At 41.5% G+C, this 26,124-nt stretch overlaps 1 protein-coding gene and 1 long non-coding RNA gene across 2 annotated transcripts in view; both read left to right on the top strand.

Annotated features, from left to right (window-relative positions):
* Positions 1–26,124, top strand: part of LOC311505499 (tripartite motif-containing protein 16-like) — a 204,388-nt gene that overhangs the window by 134,291 nt on the left and 43,973 nt on the right. The gene's annotated exons all lie outside the window — the stretch shown is intronic.
* Positions 10,717–24,509, top strand: LOC311509574. The gene is made up of 3 exons (XR_014699849.1): positions 10,717–10,812; positions 24,251–24,306; positions 24,432–24,509. It is a non-coding gene; the product is annotated as an uncharacterized lncRNA (long non-coding RNA).

The raw sequence follows: 26,124 nt of genomic DNA, 5'->3' as shown, positions 1-26,124 counted from the left end.
ACATCGACAGACATCCATGTATGGGCTTCAATGCGATGGAAAGTTCCTGGTTCAACTGAGAACCCAGATAAACAGCCTGTTTCATCTTCCTCTTTTTAAAATCTGCGTAATTTTCTTGTTCTTCTTTTAAATGCTGACCAGTTTTGATGCAATCATCATAACAAATGATTATTAGTACTTGCAGTACACAACAGGTGTACTTCACTTCAAATGTTAATCCTGCATTTACAGTAATACACAGTTTCCTTTATGGATACTTGATGATAATGTATTTGCATGTCTATTATGAATAGCTGTGATCTTTACTGTTACCTTTCATTCTAGACTTGTGTGTGTAGCACCAACACATTATTTCTAGTGGTCTGATGAGGATTTCAACATCTGTCAGTAAGAGAACAATATTGATTATTTGCAGGTCTTGAACGCTTCTAATAAAAAGAGTTAAAACTAAAATCTATGTGACAAAGATTTATCTACATTTACATGTTGGACAGAACAGAAAGAAACGGCTCGAATGCAGGAATGAATGTGTCACCAGCATTTCATTCTGTTCTGATGGATTATAAAACTATTAGATCGCCTCATCTAAAGCAGCAGCCTGAAAACATCCAGTCTTCTCCATATGCTATTTTTATGTCTATTGCTTTGACATGACAGTTACCTCAGACAGGTTAAGATGCAATCTGTAGTTATTTACAACTGGTTGTTGTGGTGTTCCACAACTTTTCCCTTCCTTTCAGGTATGAAAGAAGAAGAATTAAGTCATAGCGTTGATGTTGTTGTCAAACTTGAAGATGTCATCAGGAACGTTCATTCTCTCTCTCTGGCAGCTAGAGTTTGACACTAAACAAATGCAACAGAGTGTTTCCTTGTAGACACAGAACTCATTGGTTCAGTATTTTGCTGTGCTCCACTTCATGTTGTTATCTGCAGCCAGTGTTTATGCAGGTTGTGTCTTTAATGGTGGAGGAATATGTAGACGTTAGACGCAGAAACACAGACTGACATCCTTTCTTCCTCTTTGTAGAATCACAGTGTGAATGGAGGAGTCTGGAGGGATCGTGTGTCAGAGACCAGTCAAATACTCTCTGATGTTGCGTTCTCATTTACTTTCACCTCAAATAAAATCCAGCAGGGTTAGGGTGGAGCTGTCATGTATTTTAGAAGAAGCAGGAGAAGATGCTTTATTAATGCTTTATTACAAGACTTGTTGTTTCTACAAAAATACATTGCACCAAAAACTAGTTCATCATCCACAGAGCATCAATGGATTGTACATTTACATGAATGACTGTAAACAAGATGAAGCTTAGAATTCCAACAAAGTCCTCTACTAGTGCTACATACAGTAGATTATGACAATGATCAAAGCTGATCAGAAAGAAGTACGTACAGTTCAGAGTGTATCCAGCTCTGCTTTAGTTTTCTTCCTTTATTCCTGCAGGTTTCTAATAAAACCTCAACACCTTCATATACATGATACAGAACAATCTGACCTGGTTAAAAAGCTACAGAAGTTAGACAGATATTTGGAGGAAGAGGTCAAAGGTCACTCTCTGCAGATACAACAAGGACAATCTACTGCACTGTTCTGTCACAGGGTGGCGCCACTCTGCCTCTTTGTAAAGATGGTGCATTTATCAAATTCACACACGAACGTTCACAGCTGAGATACTTCAAAACGTGTTTAATTAGATTTTGAACACTGACGTTAAACATATGCAAACATTTTTCTTTTTTTTCAATTTCAAATGGAACCAATGAGCAGCATGATCAAACTGTTCAGGTGGAAACCATTCAAGATCTTAGCAGCTGGAAAACAAAAGAAAGAAAAACACACAGAGACACTTTGTTACTGCTCAGCATTTAACAACAGGTTTACACAGGACACAGATCTGAAGAAGAAGTTAGACTCAGAATCAGAGAAGAGAAGAGAAACACATACCGTCATCCTCTGTCCTGAAGCTGATGGTAATGGTTTATACTCCCACCAGGGATCCACACGATTTTCACTCTCCCACCCGTTTTGATATTGTCAAGAAATCAATGACCGACACCAATTTGTCAAGTAACTGACAGAATAACTGTATCCTAAGTGTAGACACTAAAATGATTGTTGTGGTCATTGTTGTTATTTGTGTCTGTGGACAAACACAATTCCAGTGAAATTGGGAGGTTGTGTAAACATAAAAAAAAAGAATACAATGATTTGCAAATCTTTTCTCACCTATATTCAATTGAATACACCACAACGACAAATTGATAAACTTTTTTGTCTCATTTTGAATCTGATGACTCCAACATGTTCCCAAGAAGCTGGGACAGGGGTCAACAAAAGACTGGGAAAGTTGAGGAACGCTTAAAAACCACCTGTTGGATCAGTCCACAGGTGAACAGGTTGATTGGAAACAGGTGAGAGTCATGATTGGGTATAAAAGAAGCCTCCCTGAAAGGCTCAGTCATTCGCAAGAAGGGATGAGGTGAGGTTCACCACTTTGTGAACAACAGTTTAAGAATAATGTTTCTCACTGTACAGTTGCAGGGAATCTAGAGATTTGATCATCTACAGTCCATAATATCATCAAAACATTCAGAGAATCTGGAGAAATCTCTGCACTTAAGCAGCAAGACTGAAAACCAACACTGAACCTGACATCATTGTGTAGAGGATGTTACCAGGTGGCTCAGGAACACTAAGGAAAACCATCGTCAGTTAACACAGCTCACCGCTACATCTACAAGAACAAGTTAAAACTTAACTGTGCAAAGAGAAAAACATAAATTAACAACACCCAGAAACACCGCCAGCTTCTCTGGACTCAAACTCATCTGAGATGGACGGACACAAAGTGGAAAAGTGTGCTGTGGTCTGATGGGTGCACATTTCAATTATGAATTATGAATGTTGTGTCGTCTGTGCTAAAGAGGAAAAGAATCGTCCAGGTTGTTACCAGCATAAAGTTTAGAGCCAGAAACTGCGCTGGTATGAGGGCATGTTAGTGCCGATGTCATCTGTGAAGGCACCACTAATGCTCAAAGGTACATCCAGGTTTTGGAGCAACATATGCTGCCATCCAATCAACGTCTTTAGTTTATTTCAGGGAGACGATGTCCAGACACATCCTGAATGTGTTCCAACTGTGTGGCTTTGTAAAAGAGTGGAGGTACTAGACTGGCCTGCCAGCAGTCCAGACCTGTCCAACTGAAGTCGTACATCGAGCAAGAATGGGAAAGAATTCCACCTGCAAAGCTTCAACTATGAGTGTTGAGTGTTGTCTCAAGTAAAGGTGATGGAACACAGTGGTGAACATGACCCTGTCCCAGCTTCTTTGAAACATGTTGCAGGCATCAAACTCAAGATGAGACGATAAAGTTCATCAGTTTGCACATTAAATATCTTGTCTTTGTGGTTTAAATATTCTCTGACGCTGCGTTCTCATTTAACTTCATATCAAATAAAGTCCAGCAGGTGAACAGACTGCAGCTGATCTTTGTGTCATCATGGTGTGTTTCGTCGACTTGTACCAGGTTTATAATGGCATCGGTCTAAGAATGATCAGAATAATGATGATACTGAGAGGTTGAATTAAAATAAGATGACACTTTTTCTTTATTTTACAGAGCTGCCTCTAAACCTTTCAACCCTCTGCTCCGTAGTTGGACAATGAAGTTGTGTTATTTACAAAAAGGAATAAAAATGTCTGACAGTTCAGACAGGGCTCCTCTTTGAACAAGGTATCAACAAAGTGTCATTTCCATTGTCGTCCTTTCAAAGGAGCGACATGATTCCTTCGGTCCTTCAGTCGTGTTTCTCAGCATTGTTTCAATCCAGTGATCAGTGCAGATTTCAGACCTGCTGTCCTAAACTCTGACAAGACGTCCTTTAAACGTGAAGGACTAGAAGACTCTTGACTAACAGTGTGTTCTTGTTTAGAACCAAGCTAGAAAACAAAGACTTTAAAGATCCTGCAGCATCTAAAGAGAACACAAGAACCAATGCTGCTGTTGCTTTGCACTGTTGGACTTTTAAACAATAGATAATGAGACAATCTAGATAATGATATCTGATCTCTGGAGGCCTAACTATTATTTGATACCAGCTGCAGCTCTCTAGTCAGAGTTTCTCCAACATCTTCTCAGATGTTTCTAATGTGTCTCTGATCTCCAGTTGAAACTTTATGAGTTAGTTTTTCTACTGCATTGCTGTTCTTTATCTTCCTGAGCTGATGTCACACATTCTGAACGACATCAAACACACAACAACACAAACAGCTGTTAATATTAGTTATGAACTAGCTTCTTTTTGTTTCTAGACTTTTTCCTATCATCTGTTCTTGAATATGAGGGTCTTACAAGAAGAGATGAACAGTTTTCAGGACGAGTCCAGGGAGACAAAGACGTCCTCAGAGAAGGACGAATCAGACTTCATGTGTCCAGACTCAGGACTGATGACTCTGGTCTGTACCAGTGTGAAGTGAAGACAGATTATGGCTCCAGCTCTGGCAGATGTGAACTCCTGTCATTGGTAAGTTGATAAAGTAGAAGTTACTAGAAGTCCTTTATAAAGATACTGACTGATTTTTGAGACATGAACAAGTGTCAACTAATATTTTGATGTTCTTTCCAGCAGCTGCTGATCAGCCTCAAACTCAGAGACCAACGTTGAGTCCGGGACTAGAGACTGGAGGAAGAAGGACACAACATGATGGACTGATAGCAGCAGCAGCAGTTCTACTGGTTGTTTGTATTCTCTGGAAAAAGAAAGAAGTGTAGCAGGATGAGATGCTCCATCCTGGCTTTCATGATGGTGAACCAATCAGCTCATGGAGCCATCCTACATAGAGAGGTGTTGTCCATGTCCTCTGTCTCACCGTTACCTGTGCAGGTACTGTGGCAGCAGCTGATTTGCTTTGTCTGTGTGCAGACGTGACTGACTCGTGGAGAATCCCAGATCCAATGTGCATTGCCTGTGGTTTGCTGCAGCTAGCAGAGCACAGAGCATGAAGCTCTCAGCTATTTTTTTTATATATATTAATTTAGTGCAGTTTTTTATATTTTTGTACCAGAGACTGACTGGTGAGCGGTGAGATGCTCCTTGAGAAGAACCACTGCTGCTTTAATAAGGGGGGTGCTCTTCTTGGGATTCTTCACCTCCTCTTACCTTAGTCTCCCCACTCCACTGGTAAGCTCCAGCCCTGTTAGTGCACTCCCTTCGATTAGGTCCCAGGACAAACTGCAAGGGCAAAAGGCATCAAACCTGGTAACTTGGTAGAAGTCTTAGCATGTCACTTTGCTGAGGTGTCGATACACGTGCCTGCAGCTAGGTGGCGCTATAATAAGCCAATTTACATTTTGCCACATAAGTAAAAGCACAAAATAAACTATCTGATCTAAGCAGTGAAAGATGAAATATCTGCTGCATGTCCTGACAGATTACTGTCTCTGGACACGTGCCAGAGTCTCTGTGGTTTGGTAAATTGTGGCTGTGTTGTTTCCAGTGTTGTCAATTTGTTTTTACAAAAGCTGAACAGTGATGAATCCTCTCCATGTTGGTAACTGAGCACTGTTCCACTTTATTCTTAATAACTTCTTCCATGGAGGTTATGAGCTCTGATTGTTCTACTTGACTAATAATTCTATCTTCTAACAGTTAACAATGATCAGCAGCAATAATGAAACAAAGGCTTTATTCATGTTCTCATAGTTGAAATAAACAGAAACACTTTATTTGAAGATACAACATTTCACATGCTCTCTGTTTGAAATGTTATTTTTAAATGCAGTAAATAAATGTTCTTTTCAACTTTTACTGTTGATCCATGGTGAACAGAACCTGATCTGGAACTTGAAGATTTCTCTTTAGTGCATCAGTGACAGAAACACATTTGTTGATCAGAGAAAACTTCAACAAACAGCAGGTTTTTCTAGTGACTGCTTCCACTGCAGCGGTTGGAGTTGATGGAGTTTAGTCAGAAAGTTCTTTGGTCGATGGTTTGGAACAACCAGGATGAAGAACAGGATCAGAGTATGAACCCTGCATGGGTCCAGGACATACCGAGTGAGAAGCAACAATTAGAGACAGAAAAGATGACATTTCTAAGTAGCTTACTTTAAAAATATGGAGGTGGAAGAAGCTGAGGCCTATAGCAGCATAACTAAGGGATGGTTCAGTCCAGCCCTAATTGAAGGCTTGTTAAAAAAGGAAAGTCTTAAGCCTGACCTTAAAAGTAGAGAGGTTGTCTGCCTCCCGAACTCAAACTGGGAGCTGGTTCCGCAGAAGAGGAGCCTGATAGCTGAAAGCTCTGCCTCCCATTCTACTTTTTGAAATTCTAGGAACCACAAGTAGGCCTGGTTGTGTGTTCCTGTGCTGTACTTCATTGTTAAACTATAGGGTTGTGGAGTTAGTATGTGTGGCTAGGTATGTTTTAGAGTACTCTATACATTTTTCAATCACCCAACACTCTTTTGTCTATAAACACTAGGTTTTAGGGTAGGTGCCGCTTTTGTATTTATTTTTGTTTAAGCTCTGTTTGTAGGTAAGAGAGTCAGGGTTTTGTTTGCATTTTGTTTCAAGTCTAGCTTTATTTTAGGACCAGTTTTTTTTTTTCACTCTTCCACAATTGTATATCTGTATTAGTAGTTTTGCTTATGTCTCCTTGCTCTTCAGCTATCTAAGGAGTCGTAACAATGTGGTGTAAAGAGATGTCTCAAATATTCTTGTGACCTGTGAATTGTGTCACGAGGCAGAATGTGTGTCAGGAGAACTGATTAAATGACTAGTGGAGGTTTCAAAGAAGAAAACACACCGTTTCCTCTCGGTAGCAAATAAGAATATGTTTGTTCCTTCTCTGTGTGGCTACCACAAACAAGCGCACAAGCGAGATGAAGCATGTCCTTGTAGATAGTTATCTGCATGCGGGTAAGTAATGTGTTGATGTTGGGCACAGAAACACACACTGACATCCTTTCTCTTTGCCTTTGTGTAGAATCAGTGTGAATGCCTGCCGTCTTGATGAGCTAGAGATGAGTCAAATATTCTCTGATGCTGCTGTTACCACCTGGCTCGAGAGGTGCAACATAAAGTAGAGACACATATTAAGTGAAGAGCTTAATACTCTGGAACTACAAATTCATGCACTTGAGAAAACACACCAAAATGCCCCAACTATGGACATATACAGAGAACTGATGAATCTGAAATTAAAATAAAACACTATACAGTGGTATGAAAAAGTTTGGGCACCCCTGATCATTTTCAGGATTTTCCTTTATAAATCATTGGTTGTTCGGAAACACACCAAAATGCCCCAACTATGGACATATACAGAGAACTGATGAATCTGAAATTAAAATACAACACTATACAGTGGTATGAAAAAGTTTGGGCACCCCTGATCATTTTCAGGATTTTCCTTTATAAATCATTGGTTGTTCGGATCAGCAATTTCAGTTAAATATATCATATAGCAGACAAACACGGTGATATTTGAGAAGTGAAATGAAGTTTATAGGCTTAACAGAAAGTGTGCAATAATTACTTAAACAAAAGTAGGCAGTTGCATAAATTTGGGCACCACAACAGAAAAAATACATCAATATTTCGTAGATCCTCCTTTTGCAGAAATAACAGCCTCTAAACGCTTCCTATAGCTTCCAATGAGGGTCTGGAGTGTGGTTGAAGGTATTTTTGACCATTCTTCTTTACAAAACATCTCCAGTTCAGTCAGGTTTGATGGCTTTCGAGTATGGACAGCCCACTTTAAATAACACCACAGATTTTCAATAATGTTCAGGTCTGGGGACTGAGATGGCCATTCCAGAACGTTGTAGTTGTTCCTCTGCATGAATGCCTTTGTAGAGTTTGAGCAGTGTTTGGGGTCGTTGTCTTGTTGAAGTATCCAGCCCCGGCGCAACTTCAACTTTGTCACTGATTCTTGAACATTGTTGGCAAGAATCTGCTGATACTGACTGGAATCCATGCGACCTTCAACTCTTACAAGATTGCCAGTACCTGCACTGGCCACACAGCCCCACAGCATGATGGAACCGCCACCAAATTTTACTGTGGGTAGCAAGTGTTTGTCTTGGAATGCTGTGTTCTTCTTCCGCCATGCATACCGCCCCTTGTTATGTCCAAATAACTCAATTTTACATTCATCAGTCCACAGAACCTTATTCCAAAAGGAAGCTGGCTTGTCCAAATGTGCTTTAGCATACCTCAAGCGACTCTGTTTGTGGCATGTGCGTAGAAAAGGCTTCCGCCGCATTACTCTCCCATACAGCATCTCCTTGTGCAAAGTGCGCTGAATAGTTGAACGATGCACAGTGACACCTTCTGCAGCAAGATCATGTTGTAGGTCTTTGGAGCTGGTCTGTGGGTTGAGTTTGACTGTTCTCACCATCCTTCGCCTCTGCTTCTCTGAGATTTTTCTTGGCCTGCCACTCCGGGCCTTAACTAGGACTGTGCCTGTGGTCTTCCATTTCCTCACTATGTTCCTCACAGTGGAAACTGACAGCTTAAATCTCTGAGCCAGCTTTTTGTATCCTTCCCCTAAACCATGATGTTGGACAATCTTTGTTTTCAGGTCATTTGAGAGTTGTTTTGAGGCTCCCATGGTGCCACTCCTCAGAGAAGATGCAAAAGGGAGAACAACTTGCTACTGGCCACCTGAAATACCCTTTCTCACGATTGGCTTCACCTGTGTTTGTAGGTCAAGGGTCAGTGAGCTTACCAAACAAACTTTGTGTTCCAATAATTAGTGCTAAAGGTACTCAAATCAATAAAACAACAAGGGTGCCCAAATTTATGCAACTGCCTACTTTTGTTTAAGTAATTATTGCACACTTTCTGTTAAGCCTATAAACTTCATTTCACTTCTCAAATATCACCGTGTTTGTCTGCTATATGATATATTTAACTGAAATTGCTGATCCGAACAACCAATGATTTATAAAGGAAAATCCTGAAAATGATCAGGGGTGCCCAAACTTTTTCATACCACTGTAAATACACATCAAGCAGAGAGGGCAATAACTAGGTCAAAACAACAATTCTATCAACTTGGGGGAAAAGCACACAAAGAGCTGGCATGGCAACTTAAACATGAGGAAAGCAAATGAACAATTAATGCTATAGAAACACCATCCAAAGTTATAACTTATAATCCCACTGAAATTAAAAAAATATTATATGGACCTTTATACATCACAACCTCAAGGAGATTTATATATAAAATGGAGTCTTTCTTATTCTCCGTTGACTTGCCATGTTTATCAGAGGAAGACAGGGAGACTTCCTGTACATAATGGCTTTCCATGTGAATTTTATAAGGAATTTCAAGACCTTCTTATACCACTGTTGATGGAGGTGCTCGAGCAAAGCAGGAGGGAGGGGTGTTTTCCAGACTCTTTCTCTCAAGCTGTTATTACAATTATCCATAAAAAAGGAGAAGATCCTCAAAAATGTTCCTCCTATAGACCAATCTCACTCCTCAACACAGATTATAAATTAGTTACTAAAGTGACAGCTAAAACATTAGAGATGTGCCTCCCCCTGCTTGTCAATCTGGATCAAACAGGGTTCATTATAAATAGACTGTCCACTAATAATTCAAGACGTTTGTTTGACATAATACATCTTAAAATATATAAGATACCAAGTATGGATGTCTCACTTGATGCTGAAAGGGCTTTTGACATGGTTGAATGGTCATATCTGTTTTGTGTCCTGAAGAAATTTGGTTTTCGGTGCTGGGTTTATTGATTTGATGAAATTTCTTTATACATCCCTCCAGGCTAGAGTTATTTCAAACAGGATCACCTTATTCCGACTTTATAGAGGCAACAGACAGGCAGATCCAGGTAGCCCCGCCCTCTTTGCGCTTGCCATTTGTAAGGGAGATAAGGGCCTAAGGGTTGAGGTGATAACAGCATCCAAGATGGTGTGTTGGCCATGACACAAGAAGGACAGAAGACTGGCGTCTCTTCAAGGCAGGGGGCACTACTGAACCCCTGTCAGAGGCCATTAGAAGCAGTCCTAATATATGTGGCTTCAAGATCGGCACTGATACGCAAAAGATTTCACTTTTTGCTGATGACATAATTTTATTTTTGACCAGCCCTGAACCCTCTCTTTCTTACCTCCAGGAACTACCGGGTACATACAGTTCATTTTCTGGGTACAAGGTTAATCTTGACAAAAGTGAGATTTTGCCGCTGTCTGTATTTGATTTCAGTAGAGTTAAGCACAAGTTCCCTTTTAAATGGTCTCCTATGGGTTTTAAATATCAAGGTGTGCTTGTTGACAGTAACCTTAAAAATCTCTACAAGCTCAATTTAGTCAGTTTTCTTCAGAAGTTGGGAGAAGATTTGAAGAAATGGATGGGCTTGCCTCTTACCATGGTAAAATGGTAAGAATATCCTACCTACATTCTTATATATTTTTCAATCACTTCCTATTCATGTCCCAATAGCATTCTTTTCCTCCCTTAAAAAAACAATCAGACAGTTCATTTAGCATGGTAAGATGCCTGGACTCAGCATGGAAAAATTAACTCTGGATTATGAGAGTGGAGATCTGAAACTCCCCGAATTTTCAGTTGTACTATTATGCAATCAAGAACACTGTCTGCAGATGATGATCTGATCTTTGACACGCCCTAACATGTCCATACAAATACCGTACTCTCGTACTGTCAGGGATAAAAGAGAAGTGGAATGTGAGGCTGTAACATGCAGGAGACAGAACTGAACAGCAGTTTGTCCTTAAGTGTTTTTGTCTTTAATTGTGGGATGCGTGTCTTTCTTCTTTTGGTAAGTCTGTTTTGATTTTGAATTAAGAAAACTGGATGTTTTGTGTTCAGTGTGGGTTTAGACGAGGTGTTGTGATAGTTTTCATCGTCAATCCAGAGCAGAAAGAATGTAGACTGAAAGAAGAAATAAGTTAGTTTCCAAGCAGGAAAACCAGAAGTGTCTCAGTTCCAAAGCTACATTTCTTTTGCTGGAACAAGTCAAAGTCCTTGTTACTGTCGAAGGAGGAATAGTTCCCTCTCCCTCTCCTAGGTTCGTTATTCCGATTGGAAAGGTTAGTTCAACTATGAATAGACCACCCGACAACTTCTCTCCAATCAACAGTTTATTCGGCACGCAGATAATAGGTACAGAGTCAGCGCTGAGACTTCAACCCACCTGTTATGTTACCGGTCAAATTGACCCATTTTAAAGTTTGAAGATCTAGGAAAAATACTTAGTATTTTTTTCAGTATGAAACTTCTTCTGCTTGCCTTAATTAGTGTAATCAACATATAATATGAAAATGGTTGATCTCACATATTTGCAACCACCCCCTGCATGTTTATATCACATAGATACTGTTCGGGTCAGTTTGACCCAGCAGTCAAACTGGAGGTAAAAGGGTGTCAGAAATGTCAGAGTATGTCTTTCTTTGCAACTGTGAGACATATTTCACCCCAATCACACACACACACAGGTGCACAGGTGCAGATGTTATGACTTTTGACTTTAACCATTTATGTTCTCGCTGGAAAACCCCACCCACATTCAGTGGAAAGATTCTCTGCATGGCAGTCCTACCAACATTACACTCTGTCAGGCAGACCTTTACAAAATGAGCAGCCGAAGCAAAAGGATGACAGTCCAGGAGGCTCTGGAAGTCATCATTGATCATGACAGTGAAATAGAGGAGGATGTGCCTGAAGAAGAAGACTATCTTGAGCTAAATTCTGATTTTAATGATTCTGATTTTGAACCAGATGAGGGAATTACTATTCCTATTCCTCCAAGCAAGACATTCATGTCAAGAAATGTTGAAATAGAGTGGCCTTCATCCCCAAATATGCATCAGGCAAAACTGTCTGCAGAAAACATAATAAAGACAGTGCCAGGGCCCACTAGGATGGCAGTGAGTCGTGTGACTGACATCAAGTCAGCTTTTGAGCTGGTCATGTCAGATTCAATACAGAAAATCATTCTGGAAATGACTAATATAGAGGGGAGGCGTGTTTTTGGGGAGAAGTGGAAGGAGCTGGACAAAACACATTTAGATGTGTATTCGGGGCTCCTCATCCTGGCTGGGGTCTTTAAGTCAAAGGATGAATCGACAGCCAGTCTGTGGGATGCAGAGACAGGCAGGGCTATATTTCGAGCCACAATGTCTCTGGAGACTTTTCACATTTTCTCCAGAGTAATCCGATTTGATAATCGAGAGACAAGGTTCTGGTAGACGGGAGAGAGACAAGCTGGCAGCTATTAGGACAGTGTGGGACAAGTGGGTAGAGCAACTTCCATTACTCTACAACCCAGGCCCTAATATCACAGTGAATGAAAGGCTGGTGGCATTCAGAGGTCGCTGCCCATTTAGGCAATACATGACTTCCAAACCAGCTAAATATGGGATAAAAATCTGGGCAGCATGTGATGCAAACACCAGCTATGCACTGAACATGCAGGTTTTATATGTTGGTCTTTCAAAAGTAATAAAGTAGTGAAACATTAAAAAAAGGTTTGAACATGTATTTTTTTATGAAAAACGAGTGAATTATCCTAATTGAACCATTACCTGTTAGAGGTAAGGAACACCATTGCACTAAATATTGATAGAATAATTAGTAGTGGAGTTAATAGTGAAATATTCACACTGCTTGTTAGGATTTTTTTGGTTTCAGACATCTTTTGGATAATTAAACATGCACCGGGTCAAATTGACCCGGAAACACCATTGCTGTTTCTGACAAATGAACATAACAGGAGGGTTAAACACCTTAAGGGTAGGAGAAGAGAAGCCCCCAACTAAGTGTACACACAGGTTTTATTCTATCTGGGCTCCACCCGAGCACAATAGGAGGAGTGCAGCCTTTCGTGTATCTTTATTTTTCAATGTGTGGCTGAGGCCGTCTCTAACTGGTGAAATACGAGTGTGGTGCATCTTATCTAGTGAGCAAGCTGAAGCAAAGCAGTAAATAACCCCGTATCTGGTAAGACAGAAAGAAGAACATTTCTTTCTGTTTTTTCCCTCCCATAACTCTTTTATATCTAACAAATCCCCCTGTCACATAAAAGGGCACATTCTCATCTGATAGGCTGGAGGCGCTCCCTTTAACTCCACATTCCCAGCGCCTTATCAATACATTGCATGATGAGAGCCATAATGCAGGGAATGCAACATCAACCACACAAAGTAAACACTACAAATACAATGGCTAATGACGTGGCTACACTAGCTACTAATTTGCCCCATTTTCCAAAGATTTTATCAACCAGGCCAAATAAACGATGAGAGACCCCGGAATGTTCTTTTAATTCATTTGAAAGGACTCTGAGGCCTCTCAGGGTTTTAGTCAGAGTCTGTTGAGGTAGTCTTTCTAGGTGGAATGTTTACATTTGGTAACACATCACCTGACTGAGGTTGTATTTCATCTATCACATCCTGCCATAAAAATCGCGGGACGACTATCAGACCTACCGCTGCCAGACAGGCCAGTGTAGACCATGACCCAAAGGTCAACATTTTATTCTTCCTCTGTTTCTTCGCCTATATCTCTTAGGTGCTTTCTGATTTCTCTAAGGTTTCTTTCTGTGGATGGCTCTCCTCTTCTACAGTGTGTTTTGTGCCAGTATCTACTCACTTTAGTCTGCTCCTCATCCAGCCAGACTCTCACACTGTACGTGGTTGATGATACTACCTTGAACGGGCCGGTCCACCTTGGCTCATTCCACGTTCCATCATGTGACCTCCGTGTGCCCGTTGTTTTACATTTAGTGGCACCTTTTTCAACCCACGCCTGTTTTTCACGAGGGGCTGCTTCATTCTGCATGCTCAACAATTCACACATTACTTTTTGTTCCGTGGTTTCATTATTTTCATCATCTGTAAGGTTTCTTTCTTCATAGCCTGCCGCCTTTTTAGCTGCTGCGTCCGCAGCATTGTTACCTAATCCCATCATACCTGTCCCTGTCTGGTGTCCTGAACATTTTATGATAGCTGCCTTACGGGGTTTGGAGAGAGCGTCTTGCAGTTTTATGATCTGAGTCATGTGTTTCACAGGTTTACCTGTACTGGTAAGGAAATCTGTTCTCACCCATTGTTTTAGGTCTACGTGTACGGCTTTCACAGAATAAGCGGAGTCAATGTAGATGTTAACCTCTTTCCCTTCCCTCAGTTCACAGGCTCGGGTTATAGCTATAATTTCTGCCAATTGTACGGAGGTGAGGTGTGGTATGATATCTGCGTCCAAGGTTTCCCACAGGTGCTCTCTTATGGGTGAGGCCTGTCTGTTGACTACAGCGTAGGAGGCTATTATTCCTCCTCCAGGCACCGCATGGCTGTGGCCATCTGTGAACAGACTGTCAGCGTTGTTTATGGCTTCAGTAACTATGCTGGGAAAAGTATTCATCTCCTCTCTGACTAGGGCTTCACACTCATTGGGTACTTCACTGGTTATAGGAGCGGTCATGTTATTATCTGAGCTGACATAATGCACATTTGGCTGGAGCAATATTTCCTGCATTCTGCTGGTTCTTTGTTGACTTAAAGTAAACTTTTGGCTTGAAATGTAGCTTATTACTGCGTGGTTTGTGTGTACTGTAGTGTCCTGTCCCCTTGTAATGTGAGGTGTACCTTTCAGCGCTTTAGCTATAGCACATAGTGCTCTGGTACAGGTAGGATGGCCCCTTTTCAGGATTTTAACCTCTTAAATGCCAGTCGGATTTTATGAAGTATTAAATGTTTATTTAAAAAAAAAAATACAAAAATTAAATTATTTTCCATGAAATAAACAGTAGGGTTAATGGGGCGTTGGTGGTGATTAGAGTCTTGGATATGTCAAAGATTAGCATTAAAATTGATTGAAACCACATGTTTTAATCTGACTGTCATTACAGTATAAAATCATGCATTCTGTAATGTTAGCATAATGGGGGTAGGACCCAAATGCAGGACAGAGCAGGCTGAATCAGGAGTTGGCTATAAAAACATTTAATGAAAAACCAAGACAAAACAGAATGTGCTGCAGAGACGGCTGGGAGTCTAAAAACTGCTGGGAGACATGAATACAATGTGCATGGGTGTGTTCATGTGGGTGCGTGTGCAAGAGAGACATGTGTGTGACTCTGTAACATGACCTGTTGATTTCAAGGTTGATAAATTGAATCTTAATTTGAGGGGTGTTTTTCATGAGTTTGTGAAGGGTGACATTTACCTGGTAAATGTGACATGTGACTGGTCTAGAGGGAAGGAGAAATATGACACCAGACTGTCATGATAGATACTGTCTCTGTCTAGGTGTGGCATGGATGGCTGGAATGCAGCCTTCAACTAAGCTTGCATATTACCTCATGTGTTCATGATATCAAGTACTGAGACATCCTAGCGACTATGAAAACTTGTGCTCACACAAGGAGAGGAGATGGAGGATTGTGAGGCCGTAACATGGTGGAGACAACAGCAGTTTGTTCTTAACTATTTTTGTGTCTTTCCTCTTTTGATGAGTCAGTTTTTATTTTATTGATAAAACTGGATGTTTTGTGTTCACTGTGGGTTTAGACGAGGTGTTGTGATAGTTTTCATCGTCTATCCAGAGCAGAAAGAATGTAGACTGAAAGAAGAAATAAGTTAGTTTATTTATAAGTTAGTTGAACCAGAAGTGTCTCAGTTCCAAAGCTACATTTCTTTTGCTGGAACAAGTTAAAGTCCTTGTTACACTCTGTGGAAAACATGAAGTGAAACAACAATGCAGAGAAGGTTGTTGGACAGATGAGTTTTTCTTTGTTGCAGTAAGAAGGACTTGAAATCCTCTTTCAGATCAGAACTCACAAGTTCCTATTGTTACATTCATTTAGCTTTATGTCCAGGAAGGTGTTTTAATGCACCAACAGACTGAAGGAGCTTCCTGCTTGGATGCATTCAGGGGCTGCTTTCTACTGCAGTTCAGCAGCCTTTTAGAAACACTAGGTTCTGGACCCAGACACCGTCCTAAACCAACCTGGACCTTTAACTGATAAAATAAAGAGATTGATTATTTTTGATGGAGGATGTTATTATTATTTATTTAAATTAAGGAAATCTAAGAGATTATTATCATGTCACTATTCAAAACCTCATTGGTGGAGCAGTCTGTAATTCATACCTTTACCTGGTAAATACTACATGTGATTGGTCTGGACTTGAGGAAACAGTAACTGATTAATGTTCACACTAAATGTCCTAAAATATGTCACCACACTGTCATGACAGATACTATCTCTGGACGGATGCCAGAGTCTCTGTGGTTTGGCATGTTGGGGCTTTGTTGTTTCCAGTGTTCTCAGATTGTTTTTAGGTGAACAGTGATGAATCTTCTCTATGTTGGTAACTGAGCACTGTTCCACTTTATTAGTGACTCGAGGCTACGCACGAGACACTATTGTTCTTCTGAGTGTTTCTTCTATATTATTCATCTTCCGTACCTTTTTTCGATTTCAAACTCGCCCCGCAATTTTGGGGCGACACCGACAAAAATTACATCAAAACGTGCGCCTTTATCGGGATCGGTGTGCTATTACTTTTATAAGGAATCCACGAATTTTTCGCGAATTTATTTGCGAAAAACTGCGAAAATCGTCCCATTGAAATGAATGGGAAACTGCGAAAAAACGAAAAAACTGACACTTTTGAGGGGCATTTTCAAAAGCTATCTCCTCCCGCAAAATTTCACCTTGAGACTTCATTTGAACTTCAAAATGTAGGTAAATTTGTCCTCTATAAAAATACCAGATTTTTGATATCTTTTATACTTTTCGATCAATCACTCGTCAATCATCGTGATCAATCATGTGAAATTTCTGAGTTTATAATGGGTGTGTATTGCGTGGAATGTTCGGCCTAGAGTGGGAGACCTCAGAGGCTGGAGTGAGAGAGGCTGTCTGAAATTCACTGAAAATTTTCTCTTTCCACGCTGCTCCTGGGCACATCTTACATCGTAGACATTAGATTTTTTTCCACTTTTGTAGAGGAACTTGTCCTGATTCATACAATGTGCTCGCCTAAGACGAGACATTTTTTCATCTCCAACTGCCCATTAACTCCCCATTCAAAATTTGAAGCTGATTTTCGAGGAAAGCTGAATCCACCCTCTTCTTATACTCGCCACAGTTTCCACAATATTTACTCCAGAGACACCAAAATTACATCAGTGTGTTCGGGAACTTCTCCTGCCAATCACTGTCTGTTTTTTTTTTTCTGATGTGAGCTTTGGTTTTGCCTCAGTGAGCCCAAATGCGAGGACTGTCAGAGGGCAAAAAATCAAAATTTCTTCCTTCTCCTCTCCTGTGTCTGTGAGTAGTCATGGCAACCAGCAAAGTCACCATGGCAGCCTCAGGCCAGGGCCACAGCTGCAGCCATTTTTGTAGTCCTTGGCAGTTAATTTCAGTTTATTTAAGTAAATAACAAAGAAAGAGACAGAGAGAGGGTAAAAGACAGACAGGCAGTAACAGAGAGGTAAAGCAAGACATTTTTTGAGGTGACTGTCACTCTGTTTGCTCTGTGTGTACATCTGAGCTGAATGTTTTCTATTGTGTGTGTGCGTGACTGTGCTAATCTCTAGCCTTAGCCTAGTTTAGTGTGTCAGCGCCGCGCAGTAGCGTGGCAAATGGTAATGCCAACATTAGTAATGGTAATGCTAACCTCTTTTTCCTTTTCTTTTTTTAATAACCCCGGCAGCAGCCCTCGAGTCACTCTCAAAATTTCCTGCAGGAATTTTCTAGTTCTTAATAACTTCTTCCATGGAGGTCATGAGCTCTGATTGTTCTACTTGACTAATAATTCTATCTTCTAACAGTTAACAATGATCAGCAGCAATAATGAAACAAAGGCTTTATTCATGTTCTCATAGTTGAAATAAACAGAAACACTTTATTTGAAGATACAACATTTCACATGCTCTCTGTTTGAAATGTTATTTTTAAATGCAGTAAATAAATGTTCTTTTAAACTTTTACTGTTGATCCATGGTGAACAGAACCTGATCTGGAACTTGAAGATTTCTCTTTAGTGCATCAGTGACAGAAACACGTTTGTTGATCAGAGAAAACTTCAACAAACAGCAGGTTTTTCTAGTGACTGCTTCCACTGCAGCGGTTGGAGTTGATGGAGTTTAGTCAGAAAGTTCTTTGGTCGGTGGTTTGGAACAAACAGGTTAACAAACGGTTAACAATGATCAGCAGTGTTGGGCCTGTGTACTAAGGAACACTGAAATCAGTGTTGGGCTTAGGCGGACGGTAAACAGTGGCTATTATAGTAGGAGAAGTTCCGTTCAGTTGAATGACCAGAGATCCAAATGACTGGTGGGCTGGGCTAGAGACAGACGAGATTTTCCATTTCTTGCGGTGAATTATTGCAATACATCCCCCCCGTCCAATGGCACGGGGTTGACTGGTGTAAACATACCCGGGAGGAGATGCTTCATTCAGCTGGGAAAAGTCATTTGGTTGTTGCCATGTCTCTGTTAGGCATAAGACATCATACCTGTTGTCACTAGGGTGACCAGATCCCAATTCACCAGACGTGGGACAAAGACTGCGTTTGTGTGGGACAATGTGGGACAATGCAGATACCAGTGCATCAAGGTAGTCTAAAAGAACTAAAAGAAAAAATAAACATTTCTATTCTGCACCTTTGCTTATAGCAACTATGCTTTGCCATCTGATTGATTCAGCAGCACAACAGCCTGCAAATAAAAACTTAACAAATATATTTTATAATATAAATATATATATATAAACTTGTTTAAATGCAACTTTCCCAAGTTCCCAAGTTTAGCAACACATTTTGTCTCGCATTGTCTGTGTCGTTTCACGTCGTATTCACCTCCGTGTGAAACGGAAAAATGACTCAAGCAAACTTCACAGCAAACTTTACCAGAGTCGCCTTGCACTGGTTTCACCCAGGGATAGATAGTTTCCCAGTCTTTATTATAGCTGCATTTCCTCTTCTCAGTCGTACAGGTTGTGCTTCCCTCCATGTCTCGCGCTGCATGCCATTCTGATCTGATTTGCATTGTTTGTTGTTGGTGGGCGCGCCCTTAACCTGCGTCCGCGTCCCAGTTTGATTGACATGATCAAACAGCCGGCCCCGACCCCTGATGACAGCCCTCACTGCTTTCTCCAAATAGCCATTTGATAAATGCCAGATTATAAAACATGCATTTCAAAACTGGAGTCTAACTGTCAATAATGCGGGACAACGTCTCAATTTGCGGAACGTGTGAAAAGTAATGAAAATGCGTGACTGTCCCACACAAAGCAGGACATCTGGTCACCCTAGTGGTCACTGATGAAATCCTGTAGAAGTCCTTTACTGGAGAGAGAGTGGATATTAAAAAGTCCAAATTTGAATATGGTTTAGCCAGGAGAGGGAGGAAGCTGTGCAGTAGTGAGATCATAGTTAGATCAAGGTTAGAACAAGATTGTTGGGGTTAACAGAAAATCGTCTAAATGAAGACAAAACTGTCCTGCTGGAGGATACAATGGTGCAGATAGGGAATGTGCTGCACGAAGATGGCCTAGAGGGGGAGCTAGTGAGATCAGTAGTAACTGCTGACTCACACAGAGAGGAGGGCGAGGAAGAGTAGCCACGAAAAAACGGAGGATGGGTAGCCATGAGAGGGCGTCAGCATTAATTAAAGGTGCTCGGTTGTATTGGGTGGGCAGGGGTGGAGGTGCTAAGAGGCCAGGTGATAGTAATGATGATCGTGGTCACGCACGGATGGACAGCTGATATAATACGGCATGCTGTATGTTAGCTGCAAGCAAGCGACTCCTGGATTTGTTTAGATGGAGGCCGTCAGGTGAAAAAAGAGAGGGTCGGGACCAATGTTCCCTCTAATTTTTCATGTGTCTGAGCATACACAAAAACTCTGTGAGTACACTGTGGACACTGTGAGTAACATCACACGTGCATACTGAGGCCACACACCAGTATCACACCTGTCCAAAACCCGAGATCATAGCAAGTTACATGGTTTATTAAAAGAATCCCATTATAGCAGTAATTTCCATTACTTTTAATATAAGTGATTTGGCCCACTTAACATGAAAAAGACAAAAATCTTATTGTTCATGAGCTGTGTAGTATGTTATATGTCAGTGTGAGGGTCCTGCTGTTGTCTGGGTGAGGAAGAGTCCTGCTCTGGAAGAACTGACACATGTACACCTTTCAGAGATAAAATAAACCCTGTATTAAAAAAATATTAAAATTAACAGAATAAAATAAATATCTTTCTTAAACAGAAACCTGTCCTGCTTAACTTAAAACTGTATAAATCAATATAAAACAATACAAAGCAGAACATTCCTCTTGTAAGTTGTGCAAACAGAAAGTGTGAGGCAAAGTTGTTGCTTTGTTGTCTTCTGGTATCTTCTTCACAAGCAACAGTACCTCGACCAATGAGATGAGCAGGATTCCTGCTGTCAGCTTATTGGTCACAGAGCAGGGACGGCCTGGGAATAAGTTTACTGTAATGTTCATATAAACCGTCCTGTTATTCATTCATTCCATTGACACTACTTTTGTTTCTAAATACGGGATGATTCTGTTTTTCAAGGGACGGTTGGCAACGCCAACTAGTAAACATCATGTTTTGCAGAGCAGACCTTTCTCTCTCAGAAAAGAAAAAATCTCACCCAGTTTCACCACTTGTTCTTCTGTTTGCATATACTCTGACAGCCATTCCATCTTAAAAGAATCACATTTAATTTTTACTTTGTCTTGGTGGTAGGATGCGCCACTGCCTTAACTCCGCCGCACTGTTACCTAGCTAACCAGCAAAACACCGGCACCGCGGCGCGTATGGGCAGGGCACCTACTGTCAATGGATTGGCAGCGTAAGTGAACCGCATCATATCATTGGCTGGACACCTGTCACTCACTGAGTTACATTGCAAAATAGTACATAAACAAATAATTTATAAACAAATAAACAATTTATTTAATTTACAGTTCATGTTGGATTTTATTTTATGCGCTGCATATATTTTCTTGTGCGCGGAGAAAGTGCGAGCAGTGCGCGATTGCGCAAGCGCGCAGCTTATAGGGAACATTGGTCGGGACCAAAAGGAGTCGAAGTTATGGATAAAGTTAATCTTGAATAAGCCGCACATTGACTGCAGCCAGGTGTGAAGATAAAGAAGGCGGCTGAAACGCTCAGGGCCGCGGCCCCATGTGGGAATAGGGCCGGAGATGAAAATGGATTTTCCGCTGCTGCTGAGGAGATCCAACAGACCAATAAAATTGGCTTTCGTAAACTCCGAGTGTCGGCGACTGGTGTCACATGTGCCAATATGGACAATTTATCTTTGTGATGGACGATGGAAGTGACGTTAAGAGACTGGGAAGTTTGTGTTGTGGCCCCGGGAATGCAGTGGGTAATGGCATTGAAGAAACGGGTGTTTCTCACCAGCGAGTCGCCGAGAATCAGCGCCGTAGGAGGGAAAAGAGGAGTTGGGGCAGCCGCTGGAGGAGGAGAAGTGGCTTGGGAGATGGAGTGTTTGATGGCCGACGATGACGGTGAGGAGTCGGGGTAGTTTTGTGAAGATGGTTTTACATGCTCAGAGGACAGGGGCTTAGTCGGCGGCCTGTTTTTGGGGCAAGGGGTAAAGTGTATTTTTGCCGAGGAGCGCCGCCGGGAGCGGGCAGCGGGAGAGAAGAGAAGGCCGGGCCTGACAGCAGGGAGTGGAGGCACAGCGGAGGGGTTCCAGTTGAGTGCCTTAGTACACAGGCCCTCTCTCACCTCTGGTCTTGTCCCTTCGTCTCTCAAATCATCCTCAGTCACCCCTATACTCAAGAAAACTGGTGCAGACCCCAACAATTTCAGTAACCTCCGTCCTATCTCCTTTCTATGTTAAGTTCTTGAAAAAACAGTTGCATCTCAGGTCCATGCCCACCTCTCTGACAATAACCTATATGAACAATTTCAATCTGGTTTTCGCCCTTTACACAGCATAGAAACAGCTCTGTTAAAAATCACCAATGACCTCCTTATGGCTGCTGATTCAGGACTCCTTTCCTCATTCTCCTTGATCTAACTGCAGCATTTGATACTATCTCCCACTCCATTCTCATCCATAGACCAGCCTCCATTGGTATCTCATTGGTGTATCAAGATGGCCGCTGGGACCTTGAGGCCTTGAACACAAAGGAAACAAGATGGCTGCTGAGTAGGGACACTCAGACCATGTGCTGGCTGAATGCCTGTGTGGAATGTGATAAGACTTTTACAAGATGCCAGGTTAGAGGAAGAATGGTTAGTTTAGCATGCAAGACACCCTGAGTCTCTGTGTTGCATAACCTACACTAACATCAAATCACTATTATAACCTTACGATCACAATGACTCAAACAAATATCACATCAAATCAAATGTTAAGAGTTCAATGTTTAGCTTAGCTTGACTAGGCCCAGGTCATACTACCAGATTTGGTGGAGAAGTCAATTTCTGGTGTGTTGCTCCTTTAGTTGGCAGTTCCTGATAGAAGGGCCGAGCTGGAAAAGTTGGAAGTCTTTGCTGTGTGTTCCTGATGGCAGATTTTGGAGGGAAACCAGCCGCTCTTTGAAGTCCTTTGAAGTGGCTTGTTTGCAGCTCGGTGCTAACTAGCCGTGGCTCCTGTTGTTCGGGGGTTTAGCCTGCAAACCTCCTGTTTGTTGGCTAAAAGAGCTGGTGCAGATTCCTCAAGCAGGATCTCGCATCGCTGCTGTAAGGAGAACAGGCCTGAAATAGCTGCTCTTTGTTAGCATGCTACTGTAACGGTGTATACAGTGTTTTAAATTCCACTTGTTTGTGGCAGCACATTTATGGTTGGTTTGGCTCATTAGCGCCCTCTCTAGTAATAAATACTTCTGGCAGTCACCTTACGTTGCCATTCTATGAGAGCCGCGCTTGAGGTACGTTGCAGATCACAGCACTGGGCACAAATACTATGTATTAATACCTGTATGGTTACTGGTGCAATATGTAATTACTGTGCTTTGTGGAACTGTCAATATAAAGTATTAAGAATGTGCTGTTCGACTTGTTACAACAACCTAATGCACTTTTGAAGTAAGCTAGCGAGGAAGCTACAGTGCTAACATAGCTTGCTGTACGTTTTACAGTGCCGTGTCTGAGACTCACGTACCGAGCCTACCGATTTATGACTGACCACTGTATGCTGTGTTGTGCAGGTACATATTTTTCTGTTATATCTTTATACAATTTAGTCACCTTACGTTGCCATTCTATGAGAGCCGCGCTTGAGTGCCGTGTCTGAGACTCACGTACCGAGCCTACCGATTTATGACTGACCACTGTATGCTGTGTTGTGCAGGAATAAAGAAACTGAAAAACCACGATAAACAAGACTCCCGACCATCATTTTCAACACAACGCAGAGTCGAGGGGTTTATTGAACCAGCCAGTTACTGAGTATAACTGAGCATCGGTTACACTACCTGGCACCCAGCTGAAGCTGAGCAGCTGGAGGTCTCCACCGGGGAGGTGTGGAGTTGGAGTGGGGGAGAGAGTAAGAGTGTAAGAGAGAGAACAAAGGCCAAACAGCACATTTTATATGACCTGATGACCTCACATGCTACTGTCTGCCAGTGAACTGTTGGGTTAGTTTTCACACTTGGAGGATTGTGGGACTTGAGGTTTCCAGGGCTTCCCTTTGTTCCCAACACAAATACAAACATGTGGTTAACTTGGTTATGCATGGTGAGCTTCCATAGCTCACCACTAGGTTCAGGTCCCAACAGCAGCAATAATGAAACAAAGGCTTTATTCATGTTCTCATAGTTGAAATAAACAGAAACACTTTATTTGAAGATACAACATTTCACATGCTCTCTGTTTTAAATGTTATTTTTAAATGCAGTAAATAAATGTTCTTTTAAACTTTTACTGTTGATCCATGGTGAACAGAACCTGATCTGGAACTTGAAGATTTCTCTTTAGTGCATCAGTGACAGAAACACATTTGTTGATCAGAGAAAACTTCAACAAACAGCAGGTTTTTCTAGTGACTGCTTCCACTGCAGCGGTTGGAGTTGATGGAGTTTAGTCAGAAAGTTCTTTGGTCGGTGGTTTGGAACAAACAGGATGAAGAACAGGATCAGATGTTGGAACGACTGAATGAAGTCAGACTGTAGATTGTCCTTGTTGTATCTGCAGAGAGTGACCTTTGACCTCATGTGTTCATGACTCTTCACCTCTGTCTCCTCTCACAGGCAGAAGATGATCTGCAGGATCCTGCTGCTCATCATCCTCAACTCATGTGTCTGTGGTCAGTTTAGAAATTGACTTGATGAAGTTCAAATCAATTCTCAGTCTTCAATGATGGAGTTGAAAGACTCCCATGTTCCAGTTCTCAGTGTGTCTGCTCCTCTCTTTCTCTCTCTGTCTCCTCAGCAGCAACATTTGAAGTGAATGTGACACAGAGCTCCTATCAGGCAGAGGAGAACCACAACATCACCCTGGAGTGGACCTTCACCACCAAACCTGACTCTTCCTACAGATATCTGTTTATCATCTGTAGCATGATAACCAATCAGAAGGAGTTGGTTCTATATGATGTATATGAAGGTGTTGAGGTGTCAGAGTCTCAGGATGAACAGTTTTCAGGACGAGTCCAGGGAGACAAAGACGTCCTCAGAGAAGGACGAATCAGACTTCATGTGCTCAGACTCAGAACTGATGACTCTGGTCTGTACCAGTGTGACGTGAACACAGATTATGGCTCCAGCTCTGGCAGATGTGAACTCAACGTTACTGGTAAGTTGATACAGTAGAAGTTACTATAAGTCCTTTTTAAAGATGCTGACTGTAAGGGAGCTAAGGGACTAAGGGCTAATTCGTTCAGGTAACAGCATCCAAGATGGGGTGTCGGTCAGGACACAAAGGAATGGAAGACCAGCGTCTCTTCAAGGCGGGGGGGGGCTTTATTTTGACACATCCGTGTACACAGTTCTGAAATAATAATACATAATATTATTCCCACCTTGGTAAATTCTTGCATGAATAGTAAACATAAACCTATACACAATTTCCTCCAATGTATTAATAATTAAGCAAATACATAACATAAACATGAGGTACATGGCACAACACTGCCCTCTGCTGCCTATGCGAGGCATAGAAACGAGCGCCCACCCTGCGGCACACATGTCCGACTTTCAACGAGCAATTAAGGATTAAAATAACAACTACATGTATGAATATCAACCAGCTACGTATACACAACTTTACAGCTGCAGAAATTCACCCTGTCCTTTTAGACAATGTGGGGATAACAGTCACGGCAGCGAGAAATACGCACATCACTGCCGAGGCAGTTAACGAGGCAATAAACATTGCGACATGAACGATACTCACGTTTGGTCATAAACTTAACTCGGAGTGTCAACACAAAAACCCACTTCAAAAAAACACCAAGTAATTTCAGGTGATTAAAGAGGCACAGGAAAACTTCTTAGCATGGCTGCTGGCTATAGTTTATCTTTTGCTTCTTCAGGTGATGCTGCTGTCACTTCCGGTGGCAGCAGGAAGGAGGGGCTATGGGCACACTTCCAATAATAGCCTTTTATACACTGACTGATTTTTGAAAACATGAAAAAGTGTCAACTAATACTTTGATGTTCTTTCCAGCAGCTGCTGATCAGCCTCAAACTCAGAGACCAACGTTGAGTCCAGGACCAGAGACTGGAGGAAGAAGAAGCCAACATGATGGACTGATAGCAGTAGTAGTACTAGCAGTTTTACTGGTTGTTTGTATTTTTTAGAAACAGAAAGAAGTGTAGCAGGATGAGATGCTCCATGCTGGCAATCATGATGGTGAATGTGCTGCTTTGCTCCCCTCTCAGCCTCATTAACCAGTCAGCGCATGGAGCCACCCTACTCAACTCAACTCAACTCAACTTTATTTTGTCACACTGTTAAAATAATCATTATCATAATCATAAGTAATTTTTTGTCAAAATTTATTTTTTTTTTTTTTGACTAAATGATCTCCTCATGACGCCAGCCACCTATGGTAAAAATGCCTACATCCTCAGTTGATCAGATCATGTGATTTTACCCCTTTAAGATGATGGCTTATATCAAA

This window comes from Chelon labrosus (genome assembly GCF_963514085.1).
Source record: "Chelon labrosus genome assembly, chromosome: 1".
NCBI classification, from domain to species: domain Eukaryota; kingdom Metazoa; phylum Chordata; class Actinopteri; order Mugiliformes; family Mugilidae; genus Chelon; species Chelon labrosus.
The sequence above is the reverse complement of the archived record's forward strand: the minus strand, read 5'-3'. Positions and strand labels throughout refer to the sequence as shown.